The sequence below is a fragment of the Erythrolamprus reginae genome, chromosome 4 (genome assembly GCF_031021105.1).
Source record: "Erythrolamprus reginae isolate rEryReg1 chromosome 4, rEryReg1.hap1, whole genome shotgun sequence".
In the NCBI taxonomy this organism is placed as follows: Eukaryota; Metazoa; Chordata; class Lepidosauria; order Squamata; family Dipsadidae; genus Erythrolamprus; species Erythrolamprus reginae.
The window spans coordinates 111,411,965-111,425,859 of NC_091953.1; the positions used below are offsets into that span (position 1 = coordinate 111,411,965).

A 13,895-nucleotide genomic window follows, 5' to 3' on the forward strand; every position below is an offset into this window, starting at 1 on the left:
TTTTTGCAACTTAAAACTGCTAACCCAAATTTATCCATATTATTGTGTTATTAAATGTAAGGCCTTGCAAGAAAAGCAACTGTTTCTGAAAAGGCAATTAAGCTCCTAAATATCTGATATGATAATCTATTTTAGAGATAGCTCTTCAATCCATATCCACTGCAATTTAACCAGTCAGAAGCTGCAGTAATTGGAAGAAAACAATGTGTTGAAGAAGTAGAATACAGAGAGAATGTCTTTGATCTGCTTTTGCTTTATGCAAACATTATGTCCAAAACTGTGTCTAATTATGTTCCAGAAAATTATATCCAGTTATGTCACCAAAAAAAGTTATTGCTACATTGCAGGAAAGGAAATTATGTCCAATTATGCTGAAAAGAACCGTTGAACTTACCTGAACAGTCTTCTCGCTGCACTGTGAAGAGAGTCCAATGTGGGTTATTCTTCAGCCTCATTGGCAGGGACTGAGTTAAAAATTAGCATAAATGTTATGTCCCGCCCACCACTGCCCCCTTAGGTCAGTCAATAAAAAAACTAAGGAATAGTGAAAGGAAGAAAAATTTTATTCAGTAAACTTTAAACTATAAACCTCAACTGAACTATGCACCTGGGCTAAAAAGCCGGGTGGGTTTGGACTCTATGCGCAGTGCAGCGAGAAGACCGTTCAGGTAAGTTCAACGGTTCTTCTCCACTGCACTGCTCAGAGAGTCCAATGTGGGATATACCCAAGCCACACTTTAGGGAGGGATAGGCTGGGCCAGGGGCTCTGGAACACAAACTCTCTGTAATACTCTTCTGCCGAAGGCTGCTTCTGCCGAAGCAAACGAGTCCAAGCGGTAATGTCTGACAAAGGTTGTGGGTGCAGCCCAAGTTGCAGCCCTACAAATGTCCTCAATTGGTGCCTGTGTGGTCCAAGCCACTGAAGTGGCTGCGCTCCTAGTGGAATGAGGCGTAATCCTATCCAGTAAGGGAGTTGATTTCGTCTTGTATGCTTCAATGATGCAGGATCGGATCCACCTGCTAATAGTCTTGGCCGATACCTTCCTTCCCATAGATGCGGGAAGGAATGAAATAAAGAGAACCTCCGATCTCCTGAAGGTGTTCGTACGTCGTACGTATATCTTCACGGCTCTTCGGACATCCACCTTATGCCAACGAAGCTCCGATGGATGGGAGCCGTGGGTACAAAAATACGGTAAAACTATGTCCTGTGACCTTCGGCCATGGTGATAGGAGTGCGTTGACTTGCTCGGCTCCCGGGGTTGGAAACCGGGAGAAGAACCTTGGTACCTGGTGGTTGTGCTGTGAGGCGAACAATTCGACTACTGAAATGCCGTAACGGTGAACTATCTGCTGGAACACCTCTGGGTTCAGAAACCATTCCCCCAGGTCTATCGTTGTGCGGCTTAGCCAGTCCGCCTGCGTATTGTCCACTCCTGAAATGTGTTCTGCACGAATCGAGGCCAGGTGTATCTCTGCCCATGACATTAGAGCGTGTGCTTCCTGCATCAGGCGGTCTGATCGTGTACCTCCCTGGTGATTCACGTGGGCTCTCGTTGCCACGTTGTCCATCAATATCAAGACGTGCTGACCAGCTACGATATCCGAGAACGTCTGTAACATTCTGAAAACCGCCCGTAGCTCCAGAAGGTTGATGCTGGGATCTGCCAAGTCCTTTGTTGACCTTCTGCCCTGGGCAACCTGGAATCCGGAGCGAGTTCCCCAGCCGGACAGGCTTGCGTCCGTAGTGATGGTCACCTCCTGGTGGAAGAGGAAGGGAGAGCCCCTGGTTATGGCAGGAGATGTCCACTAAGGTAAGGAGAGGCAAACTGCTGTGGTCAGGTGCACTTGGTGTTTGGAGTTGCTTAGTCGAGCTCTTTGGAATGGGAGTAGAAGCCACTGTAGAGGGCGAGCATGTATCCGAGGCCACGGTACTATGTTTATGCATGAAATGAACACACCTAGTAATTGTGATAGGTGCGCCAGGGGAATCTTGGTGCGGCGTGTTATTGAGTGTATCAGTGTTATTATCTTCTGCTGTCTCTCTGATGATAGGAAGACCATGCCTTTTGAAGAATCTATTGTATTGCCTAGATGGAGCAGGCACTTGGTTGGTTGCAGGTGGCTTTTGTCGTAGTTGATTGTAAAACCTGCTCTCTCCAAGGAGTCCATTGTTAGGGTCAGGTCCTGTTTGGCGTGTTGAGGGTCTCTGGAAAGAATGATTATGTCGTCTAGATAAGCTAGAAGACGTATGGAGCGCGTTCTGAGGCTGGCTGTTAAGGTGTCTACAAGTTTGGTGAAGGCCCTGGGAGCCGAGGAAAGGCCAAAGGGCATGGCCTTGTATTGGAAATATTGGTCCTGAAGGCAGAAACGTAGAAATTGACGGTGATGTGGATGGACCGGAACGTGTAGATACGCTTCCTTCAGGTCGATGGAGGTCATCCAATCCTGATGACAAATAGATGCCAGAATGGTATGTAATGAATGCATCTTGAACCTCTGATACCGGATGTAAATGTTCAGTTGTCTGAGGTTCAAAATTAGGCGGCATCCGCCGGAGGACTTGGGGACTAGGAATACTATGGAGTAGAACCCTTGACCTCTCTGGTCTGTCGGAACTGGTTCTATTGCCCCAATGTCCAAGAGATGTTGGATCTCCTGGAAAATAAGAGATCGCTTTTGCGGATGAAGTAAAGTCGGGCATCGTATGAATCTGTTTGGAGGAATTTGCCAAAAGTTTATTCGCAGGCCTTGTTCCACAGTGTCTAAGGCCCATGTGTCGGTGGATATGGATTCCCAAAATTTGGTGAAGAATTGCAGGCGACCACTGATGGGTGGATCGAGGGAGGAGTCATTTTTGCTTGCGATAACCTCCTCTGTTGCCGCCTCTGTAGGATCTGCGAGGTTGTTGAAACTGGCGGTTCCTATCCCCATAGCCGCCTCGGTCAGCTCGGTAAGATGGTTGGGTGTAAGTCCCCTGTCCATAGGTCCATGCAACTGGGGACGAAGTTGAGGAGGGTTCCGATCGAAAGGGCTGTCTACGGAAGTATGGTGCCCCTCGTCTGTCTTGCCTTCTTGCCGACCTTGGTAACACTTTCTTCTTATCTCTGTCCTCAATCAGGACAGAGTCTAATGACTCAACAAAGAGCTTAGAACCTTGAGAAGGAGCTGTAGCTAGACGCCATTTTGATTTCGCGTCTGCCTGCCATGAACAAAGCCAAAGCAGGCGTCGAGCTGAGAGGTTAGTTGCCATTGCTTGAGATGAAAATCTTGCTGCCGCCAAGGTGGCATCTGCAGAAAACTCGGCAGTGGCGATGAGCTTGTTGATGTCTTGGTGAAGACGGGTGTCCTCTGGGCCTAGTCTGGGGAGTATATCCTGGAGCCACAGGATGGAGGCCCTATTAAAGAAGGACGCAGCCAATGCTGCCCTCAAGGACCAAGCAGATAATTGGTGGACCCTTTTAATCATGTTTTCCACCCTTCTGTCCTCTGGTCTCAGACCGTCTGCCATATCTGATAGTACCACTGCGTTAGACATCAATGATGTGACTGGAGTATCTACTGAAGGATACTGAAGTAAGTACTCTACCTCTGGATCAAAGGAGTAAAATCTTTTGTCCAAGGCTGAGGGCCCCAGGGCTGCTGATGGATTCTGCCAGGGTCTCTTTATATTCTCTGCAAAGATAGGTACTGCAGGAATGTGCTCAGATGCCCTCTGGGGCTCATTAATGAGTCTGGCCGCTGGCATGAAGCCCACCTCCCTTGGGCCCTGGTCCTCCTGAAAGGAATCATGTAAAGATGGCGCAGAAGCAGGGGCTGCCCAAAGGTCTTGTCTATTGGCTCGAGGTGGTAAAGGAGATGGGCATTGCTGGGCACCCACTGCAATGCCCTGGGAATATGCAGACGCTATCATGTCTTGTAATGAAGGAGACATAGTCTGCCAATTGTCCATGGGGCCCCTGAGACCTGCTGGAGTTGGGGTAAAGGTGGCTGCTGGAGGTTGTGCCGGTTGAGACCATGATTGGGGTGGTCTGGATCATTCTGCCCTTTGAATCCCTTCAGATGGCAATGGGGCACTCAATGGGCGATCAGGGGACAAATCCCCAGCTCCAGTGAGGTGAGGTCCCTCGAAGGCAGCAGCAGAAGCCAAAGGGCTCTGTTGGTGAGGTGGGATAGTGCTGGTAGAAGGACTAGGCCCTTGCCTTGGTCTGTTCATTTCCAGCTGAGCCTCCAGGGCTTTGATTCTCTTCTCAGCCTCCTTTAAGGCCACTGAGGATTGAGAAGATTTTCCCTTTGATTTAGTGCTATGGCTCTTATCCTTGCCTTTATTTGTAGAGGGGGCAGCTGGGCAATCCTAATAATACGAAGGACTGGTCTGCACAAGATGGTAAAATGAATGCTGAATCAGTCCTCAGAGGAACTAGTCACTGACCCTCCTTCCGGTGATTGGTCAAGACCTAAATTCCTTAATTGCCATGGTAACGCCCCTTGTTTAAAAATAGCGGCTGTTGAGTAACTAGCTTTGCTGACTCAATGGCCTATGGCCCCCACCTGTTGCCTCAAAATGGCATCCGAATAGGGGGCAGTACTAAGCCCTAAAATGGCTGAGGCATCTCAGTGCCTTCGTATGCCGGCAGCTCAGTGTTTCTCCCCCACAAAATGGCAGTCGGAACCTCAGGCAGCGAGGAGAAGCTTTTCGGTAGAAAAGTGGCGGCGGCGGGGGGGGTTTGATCGCGAACGTCAGGGACCCCTTAAGTTTCTTCCCTGTCTTCGAGGCAGTGCTCCGGAGAGCAGTGGTCTCTCAGGGGTGAAGAGTTGGAGAGCAATACCCCGGAGGGAAGAGGCTCTCAGCAGGAAACCTTTTCTTCTTCCTCCTGTGAAAGAAAGAAGAGTTAGTTAGGAAAAAGCAAGTACTTAGATGAATTAAAAATCACACTCTTTGTGAGAAGAAAACTCATAGTCCCTACATGACTGAGTTTTTAAGACTGACCTAAGGGAGCAGTGGTGGGCGGGACATAACATTTATGCTAATTTTTAACTCAGTCCCTGCCAATGAGGCTGAAGAATAACCCACATTGGACTCTCTGAGCAGCGCAGTGGAGAACAAAAGCCTACAGCGGACAACAGATTTGTTTAATGAGCCTAGTGTTTATTTAATGAACTTGGGTCAGTCATGTGATGACCTGTTTTACAACCATAATGATTAAATGCCAGACTCAATTACAGTTGTACGTCGGGGATTAGCTGTAGATCCTTTCCTCTGATCATAATAAAAAAACTAAAACTCATTTAAAAATAAAAACTAAATTTAAAAAACACTAAAGTTAGATGTTTTATACAGAGGTGGGTTCTGACTTATTTCACTGCTGGTTCACTTCCTCACATGGGTACACATATGTTGCGTGCCACACAGGCGCAAACCAGGTTCTGTGCATGCGCAGAAGCAAAAAACAAGATGGTGGCGCCTATGGTGCTACTGAGAGAGCCAGTTCGGGGGCACTTCCAGCCAATCATCACTGCCGATTCGGTGAGCAGGGGGAAATTCCCGCTACTGATTCTATAAAGCTAGCCCAAACCGGCAGGAACCCACCTCTGGTTTTATATATACAAACTATACAAACTGCATTTGTACAATTCACTTTAGCTTAACAAAGGCTTTAGTGGGTTCTCATATATTGGCAATAATAATAATAATAATAATAATAATAATAATAATAATTTATTAGACTTGTATGCCGCCCTTCTCTGAACACTCGGGGCAGCTCACAACAGTAAGTAGTAACAAATGTGCTGGATTTTCTAATAAAGAAATGGCTCTCCAAACAAAGTCTCCTCCTCATTCTGCAAATAGCACCTACTGTCCTTGTTTGCTTTTCTCAAACAAGAAAAATTATGGATTGGATGTAAGATTTTAAATCTATTTATTTATTAAACACTCACCACCGATGACTGGTTGTTCTGAACGGCAACGCTGCAAATGGTTGTGCAGGTAGGCAGCGTTCAAAAAGGCTTTTTCACAAAACTGACAGTGTAAAATAAAAGTTTGGTTAAACAACATCTGTGCCACTAAGGATATTTATCTCTAGATGTTTATTTTGATCTCTAGATGATTTGATGTTTGTCATTATTTTGAATGACAGTTTTGTTCTGAAAACAAGTGCCATTTGAGTAATTTAATAGTAGAAGGATGGTGCAGGGAACTCAATCCCGAAACAAAAGGACTCAAAAAGACTTCTGATTAAAATGTATCAGTATTACAAACATTATAAGCATATGCTTTTAATATGCTTTTTGAAGTACAGTACAATGTATAAAAAGAAACTGAATCCTTCTAAATTGCTACTGGTGACAGCTGATGGCAGTAACCAGTTAATGTGTGGCTCGATTACTGCAATGCACTCTACTTAAGGCTACCCTTGAAGAACTTTTAGAGACTTCAATTTGTCCAGCATGCAGCTGCGCGAGTCGTGGTGGGCGTGCCTGGATAAACCCATATCAGTCCAACACTCCACAAGCTGCACTGGCTTCCAATTGGTCTCTGAACACAATTCAAGGCACTGGTTATTACCTATAAAGCCCTACATACCTTAGGACCAGATTATTTACGGCACCGCCTGCTGCCTCAAATGTCCCAGCAACCGATTAGATCGCAAAGTTGGCCTTCTGCAGGACCCATTGGTCAGACAATGCCGGCTGGCGGGACCGCGGGGGATAGCCTTCTCTGTTGTGGCTCCCATGCTCTGGAACCAACTCCCCCCCCCCCCCAAAGACTGGTACTGCCCCCACTCTCGTCTTCTGGAAAGCATTAAAAACACACTTGTCGGCAGGCTTGGGGCCGTTGAATGATAGTTCTCCACTCTGGCCACTACTATGTATGAGTGATGACTGTGCTATTTTATTGGGTTTTAACTTTCCTATCTGTTTTTATAATATATACTGGGGTGTTTTAAATTTTGTAATTATTTTATTATTGTAAGCCTCCTTGTGTCTGTCAGAAGGGCAGCGTATAAATTTTAATAAATAAAATAATAAATAAAATGATAAATAAAACAATAAAGAGAATAATAATAATAATAAGTCGCTTTTTCAGCTACATTGTAATATAATAAATAAATAAATGAAAATAATAATAAATGAATAAATGCAGTCCTAAGCCACTTTGTTTTCTGCTCCATCGTAAAATTATGAATAAAATTATAAAAATAATAAATAAATAAAGTCATAAGCCACTTTCTTTTTTTCAGCTCTATTGTAATTGTAAATCGTCACTACATGAGCTGTTCTAAGTCGAGGAGAACCTGTATGAACATCCCACCTCCCCAAAGCCATCAATAGCTCCACCCGCCAGCAGCAGACCTGGTGAGAGGTGGCCTCGGCCTGGAGCCTCATCTGCTGGGTGTCGATCATCTTCTTGTAGTTCTTGCACTCCTCTTTGAGCAGCCGGATCTGCTGGGTCCCGTGGGCCCCGTCGTTAGCCAGCAGGTCTCGTTGAGCATCGGCGGCGCGGAGCAATTCCTGGCCGTCCCAGAGTTGGGCGCTGAGGTAATTTTGGTAATTTTCGCCCCAGGGGGTCACGCGAGGAGGGGGGGTCCCGGCTTACCGCCCACAAACAGGCTTCGCCGACCCTCGGGGCGAATGCATTGTTCCCACCATCCTTTCATTCCCCCCCACACATACTTTTTGACAGCGGGTGGGTCCCGCGCGGCCCCCCAGCTTTCTCCACTTTTCCACTTCGGGTGCTTGAAACCGTTTGTGAAGGCCACCGCATGCCTTCGCGCGCCCGAGGGCTGTCTCAGAAACCGAGCTTCGCCTTCAACCTTCCCCGCTGCCAAGCAAGCCGGGCTGAGGAAACCTGGAGGGCCGCTGGATGGCATTAAAACCGAAGCATTCAAACTGCCTTTTTTTTATCCAGATTGTTAGGGACCCAGACTGTTAAAGAGGATCCAGGTGGGCTTTGTTTGGCCTACTTGCCAGAGAAACCCACAAAAACAAATTTTATCTATCTATCTAACCTATTTAATCTATCTATCTATCTATCTATCTATCTATCCATCTTTATCTATATCTGTTCTATCTATTATCTATCTAATCTATATCTATCTCTTCTGTCTGTCTGTCTATCTATTTAATCTCTATCTTCATCTATATCTATGTATCTCTTCTGTTTGTCTGTCTAATCTATCTATCTATCTATCTATCTATCTAATATATTTAATCTATCTTTATCTATATCTATCTCTTCTGTCTGTCTGTCTGTCTATTTGGATTTATATGCTGCCCCTCTCCAAAGACTCGGGCGGCTTTGCCAACTCCCTGTCATCAAAAATAAATTCCATTGCATATTCCCCCTAGCCATCCAAAGTGTCTGAAGTAGGAGGAATCACTGGTGGAATCTACTTAAAGAGGTTTTCATTACATGCAAGCAAAATTGCCAGCTTAAGCTTTGACACATCCAAAAGTAAAAGGCAAAAAAACCAAAACCCAACCCGATAATTTTTGATCAATTATTGTTATTAATGAAATTGCCAGCTGAGACTTTAGATCAATTAAAAAGATGCAGAGAAATTGAGTTCAAGCATCAGTCATATTTAATCCTAGTTTCAGGGAGATTATTATCCACTGGATTTGTTTTGCTTTTGGAAACATCACTTTTACTGCAAGCACCCCTTTTGCACTTGCAACACTATAAGCACTCCTAATTTCTGAAGCCTATAATAATATAACATCTGACATATAATAATAATCTTTCAATGCAATGTTACTCAGTGTTTTAAGATGCAATCATATATACACTACTCAAAAAAATAAAGGGAACACTCCAAGAACACATCCTAGATCTGAATGAATGAAATATTCTCATTGAACACTTTGTTCTGTACAAAGTTGAATATGCTGACAGCATGTGAAATTGATTGTCAATCAGTGTTGCTTCCTAAGTGGACAGTTTAATTTCACAGAAGTTTGATTTACTTGGAATTATATTGTGTTATTTAAGTGTTCCCTTTATTTTTTTAGCAGTGTATTATTGGGGGGATACATTATCATTCATGTAAAAACAAGCTTCCTATGACTTCACACTTCCTTTGCTTTGCATTTCCAACACATTTGTCCAAATTAACAAGGGGAAAAGTGGGTTATTTGGATTTTACTTGTGATTTGCTGATCAGCCAGTTGCTATTATTGTGAGGATTTCTGTATTATAGAATCTAAATTCAATCGTCTTTCAGCACCTTCCTTCGACTTCGATACGATTCTGTGATCACAGTCATGTACATACAAATATGTAAGTTATATATAGTACATACGTATATGGAATATAATATACTATAATATAAGAGACGTCTAGAGAAGCGATGGAGGAAGAGTAGGTCTGAATCTGATCGAACACTTGTAAGAGCTTTTATTAAGACTTACAAAGTGGCGCTCAAGGTGGCAAGATGTGCGTACCATGCCGCCTTGATTGCATCAGCGGAATCCCGCCCGGCCGCTGTTTAGGGTGACCCGCTCCCTTCTTAACCAGGGGGGAGTTGGGGAGCCCTTGCAGAGTAGCGCCGAGGAGTTTAACACGTTTTTCGCTGATAAAGTCACTCAGATCCGGGCCGACCTCGACTCCAATTGTAAAACAGAGTCGACTGACAATGAGTCAGTTGAGGTGACTGGGGCACGTACTTGTCCACCTGTCTGGGAAGAGTTTGATCTGGTGACACCTGATGAAGTGGACAAGGCCATTGGAGCTGTGAGTTCCGCCACCTGTCTACTGGATCCGTATCCCTCCTGGTTGGTCTCGGCCAGCAGGGAGGTGACACGGAGCTGGGCCCAGGAGATTACCAACGCTTCCTTGGGGAGGGGAGTTTTTCCAACACTCTATAAAGAAGCGCTTGTGCGCCCCCTCCTCAAGAAGCCTTCCCTGGACCCAGCCGTACTTAACAACTATCGTCCAGTCTCCAACCTTCCCTTTATGGGGAAGGTTGTCGAGAAGGTGGTGGCACTCCAGCTCCAGCGGTCCTTGGAAGAAGCCGATTATCTAGGTCCCCAGCAGTCGGGTTTCAGGCCCGGTTACAGAAGTAGCTTGCAGTACTGCACTCTAACCACTGCACCGCCGAGGCTCAGATAACAGAACCATGGTGGCACAGTGGTTAGAATGCAATATTGCAGGCTAACACACTGCTTACGGTCAGCAGTTCAATTCTGACCGCCTCAAAGTTGACTCCTCCTGAGGTCAGTAAAATGAAGACCCATATCATCAGGGGCGATATGCTGACTCTGTAAACTGCTGAGAGGGCTGTAAAGCAATATGAAGCAGTATATAAGTACTGTTGCTAAACCGTTCTCATTAGTGTGAAGCAATTAGAGGTACCTGCCTGGGGAAGCTCTGTGACATTTGGGAATGTTCCACAGGCCATTTTTCATAGTGTCATCGATAATAAGGTAACAGCTGCCTTTCCTGGCTTGGCCATTAAGTCATGCTCTTAGCATTTGACCCTGTAGGGCTTTGACTGATTGACCTCTATGATATGGTCATAAAGGCAATTCTAGCTTCCCACTGATGCTCAACGCAAACATATTCTTCAGAACACACCTATATTTTCTAGGTATTTGATTATAAGCTCAAGGCTGCTGTGCAAAGAATCTTTAGTTCAGAAAAACTGTTTCCACCTTGCTAGTAAATATTCCTACATCTGAGACCTTTTGAAAATTGTTCAAAATTCCACCCTGTACATTTGGTTACAGAAAGCCTTTTCCAAGGACTAACAAAGTATTAACACTATTCTTGTTAAACTGTCACTTAAAAAGTGTTACTACTATTCTTGTTAAAACGGTCAGTTAAAGGAATATTGAGACTTGACCACAAGTAGCCTCCTGGACTGCAATGTCTGAAAAGTTTTTTATACAATTTAACAGTATTGTTGTTGTGATTTAAGGTGTGAGTACATTCAGCCCCTGCACATTCATCCAAATGGCCATGTCTTTTTCCAGGACTGTAAGGCAGCTCTGAGATCCTGGAAATTGATGCTGCTACTTTAAATGAGCTACAGTGGCTGTGCTCATCCTTCCTTATATTCCAAAATGTCTGTCTATAGTAAAACCTAATGTACACAACAGCCCCATAGCATCTTTCTTTCAATATTTCTTGATATTTAAATGAGCTCTAAACTTTCTCATCTTTCAGGATGGTATATGGGTACAACAGATCAGCTTCTGTGATGTCTACTCGAACCAAGGCCTACTCAGCAGATTTTAAAGCATCCAAGATCCCTCCAAAGCACTTTGACAAAAATGCTTATGTGTAAACTGGCTAGTTGGAAGAATACTTTTGTTATTAAGAATCATAACGTGTGCTGTCCATCCACAGAATGGTTTTTTTTCAAGTGGCTTGGCATCTTGAGCATCAGCAGTTTTATAACTATTTTAACTGTTTTATCAATGAACTGTTGTCTACTTGATGTAAATTTTCTTCACACCTTGTTTTAAGATTTATACTTATAGTAGGCATAATTTATAACTGAAAAATAACTTGCTATTTTTCACTGTCTGTAAAAAGAAAGGTCATTTTGATTACAGCCAATATTGTCAGGGGTCTTCAGAATCCAATATAACAGTAACAGTTTTTAAATAGATCCATCACTTTTTAAGACCTGCTTTTAATACTTTGAGACTAGTTTTAAAAGCATGTTAAAACAGAGTTAATCTTAAGCAATAACACATTATGAAACACTAAGTTTTGAGCCCAGTATCACAATTATATGGATTAACAACCCACATAAGCACACCCAAATACCCTGTAGCACATAACAAATATTTTCCTCCTTAACTTTGCACAAGGTTAAAACTGGAATTTTAGATTTACATAAGGCAGCTTGTGTTCCACTAGGTATCATGAGCAGATGTTTCTATTTTTGAGGCGTTTCTCTCTGTAGTTTCACTGAATCCCTTACCTTCAAATTGGTTGATTTAAATCAAGGCAGTCTCAGATATTAACTGGAGCAATGTGTCTCTGAAAATTTGTCACATTTGCTCTAAAAACTGAAAGTCTCATCAGACAATCGAAATGCACAATGTAATATACAATTTGATTATATCATTTTATTTTGTGTAATATTTTTAGATGTAATTTAGAAACTAGGTAGCATTGGATATTTGTTATTGTTGTGTCTGCTGGTCAGTTAATGCATAGCAACTACCTGAACTAATCCTGCAAATTTATTGCCCTTTCCTTTCTCTTCCAAGGACAGAGTGTGCCTACAGCAAGACTAAAATCCATGGTCTCTTGGTTTCTAGTCTGGAACCTAACCACTACACCACACTGATTGTCATAGTATTATAATATGTAATTATTATTGTAGTGCAGCTTCACTGCCTTGATACACAGGATAGGATTGCTTAAAGACCAATCCTATCCTGTTTTTGTAAGATACGAAACCCAGTGAAAGTTAGGGTTTTAGCGTTTGTTTGTTTTTTTACTACAGAGAACCACATCAGTAATGAGAAGAGGAATGGAGCACATACATACTAGTTTCCAGATATGCTTAAGTTTGTGCTTAAAATTAAAAATGTTTAGGAAATGAGGTATAAGGCAGAAACAGATCCTTTTAGTAATTTTTATGAGACCAGAAATGTTGCTTTAGTAATTGTTTTGGATTAGAAAAATGTTTAGAAGAACCTTATTGTTTAGTTGGATTTAAAATAAACAATTTCAATTTTTTTAAAAAAATATGCCTTCTGTTCCCAATTCAGTTCAAATTTTGCTTGTCGAAGGATCGTTTAGGGTTACTAGGACACAACCTATGAAATTATTAAATACCCTGAAATGCTAAGTGAGATAGCATCTGATGTGATCACTGACCCACCTGTCCCCTTGAGCAGTTATTTCTGCATGCTGAAGGCAGAAGGCAATTTTGCTCTTCATAAGGAGAGATAGAAGGAGTCAAAAGCTGGGGCACATCACTACATTCTCTTGCAAGCTTGATAGCAATGACAGATGAGCACAAAGGCCAGGCCAGAGGTCACATTTGAAAGGTTACAAAATACAGGATGAATGTGTTCAGCTTAAGAAGCATCTTTACTATGTTGCTTCAACCGATTCTCCAAGTAGTGTTCACGTGACCTGATCTTATCCCTAATATTCCTGTGCTCACCATTTGTACAAAAATACAAAGCCTGGGGTTCTCACAGTAGCTGCTTTACCATTAAGGAAATCTGCTAATCTTTTCTCAAACTGAGGGGCTCTTTCCACAGAACCGCTGTATCAACAGATGCATTTGGGTTTTGGGGTAGGAGTACAATTATCTTTCAGCAGGTGTGCAGTTTTCTTTCAGCTCAACTGTTATGCCAAAGGAAACTCAATAGGGTTTGCAGTGTTTCCTATTTGTACCACTTTAAAAAGCCTTAGGAAAGACCACACCTGAAATACTGCATCCAGTTTTAGCCACTGCATTACAAAAAAAAAAAAAAGATGTTGTGTAAAGAGTATATAAACAATGTATAAGCAATATACCTAAAACTTATAGTCTACAAATGTATTCTAGAGGACATTGTACTTTTCACCTCTGGCACCCTTGGTCAGTAAGGAAGTTGCGAAAGATGGAGAAAAACATGTTTATTGCAAACCAGTCTGCTGACAAAGTTAGTTATGAGCCAAAGAGACCAGGGTGACCGAAAAACAAGAATGATAGATGATTCTGAGGAAAAGTTGGGAATAACATTAGGAAATAGGAAGTTGGCTGAAAATGATATGTCCATATATGGAGAGACGAAGGAGGTTGGATTCTATCATGTACTTTATTATATAAATGTACCCTTATTCCTTGTTAAATATCGCAAAGTTCTTATAACTTGCGGTCCTATATATATAGTATTGTTGATTTATTCAAACTTGAATAAATACTTTTTGTTTT

At 42.9% G+C, this 13,895-nt stretch overlaps 1 protein-coding gene across 1 annotated transcript in view; it reads right to left on the reverse strand.

Moving 5' to 3' along the window:
• Positions 1–13,895, reverse strand: part of LOC139166944 (cilium assembly protein DZIP1-like) — a 104,781-nt gene that overhangs the window by 85,974 nt on the left and 4,912 nt on the right. The window lies entirely within an intron of this gene.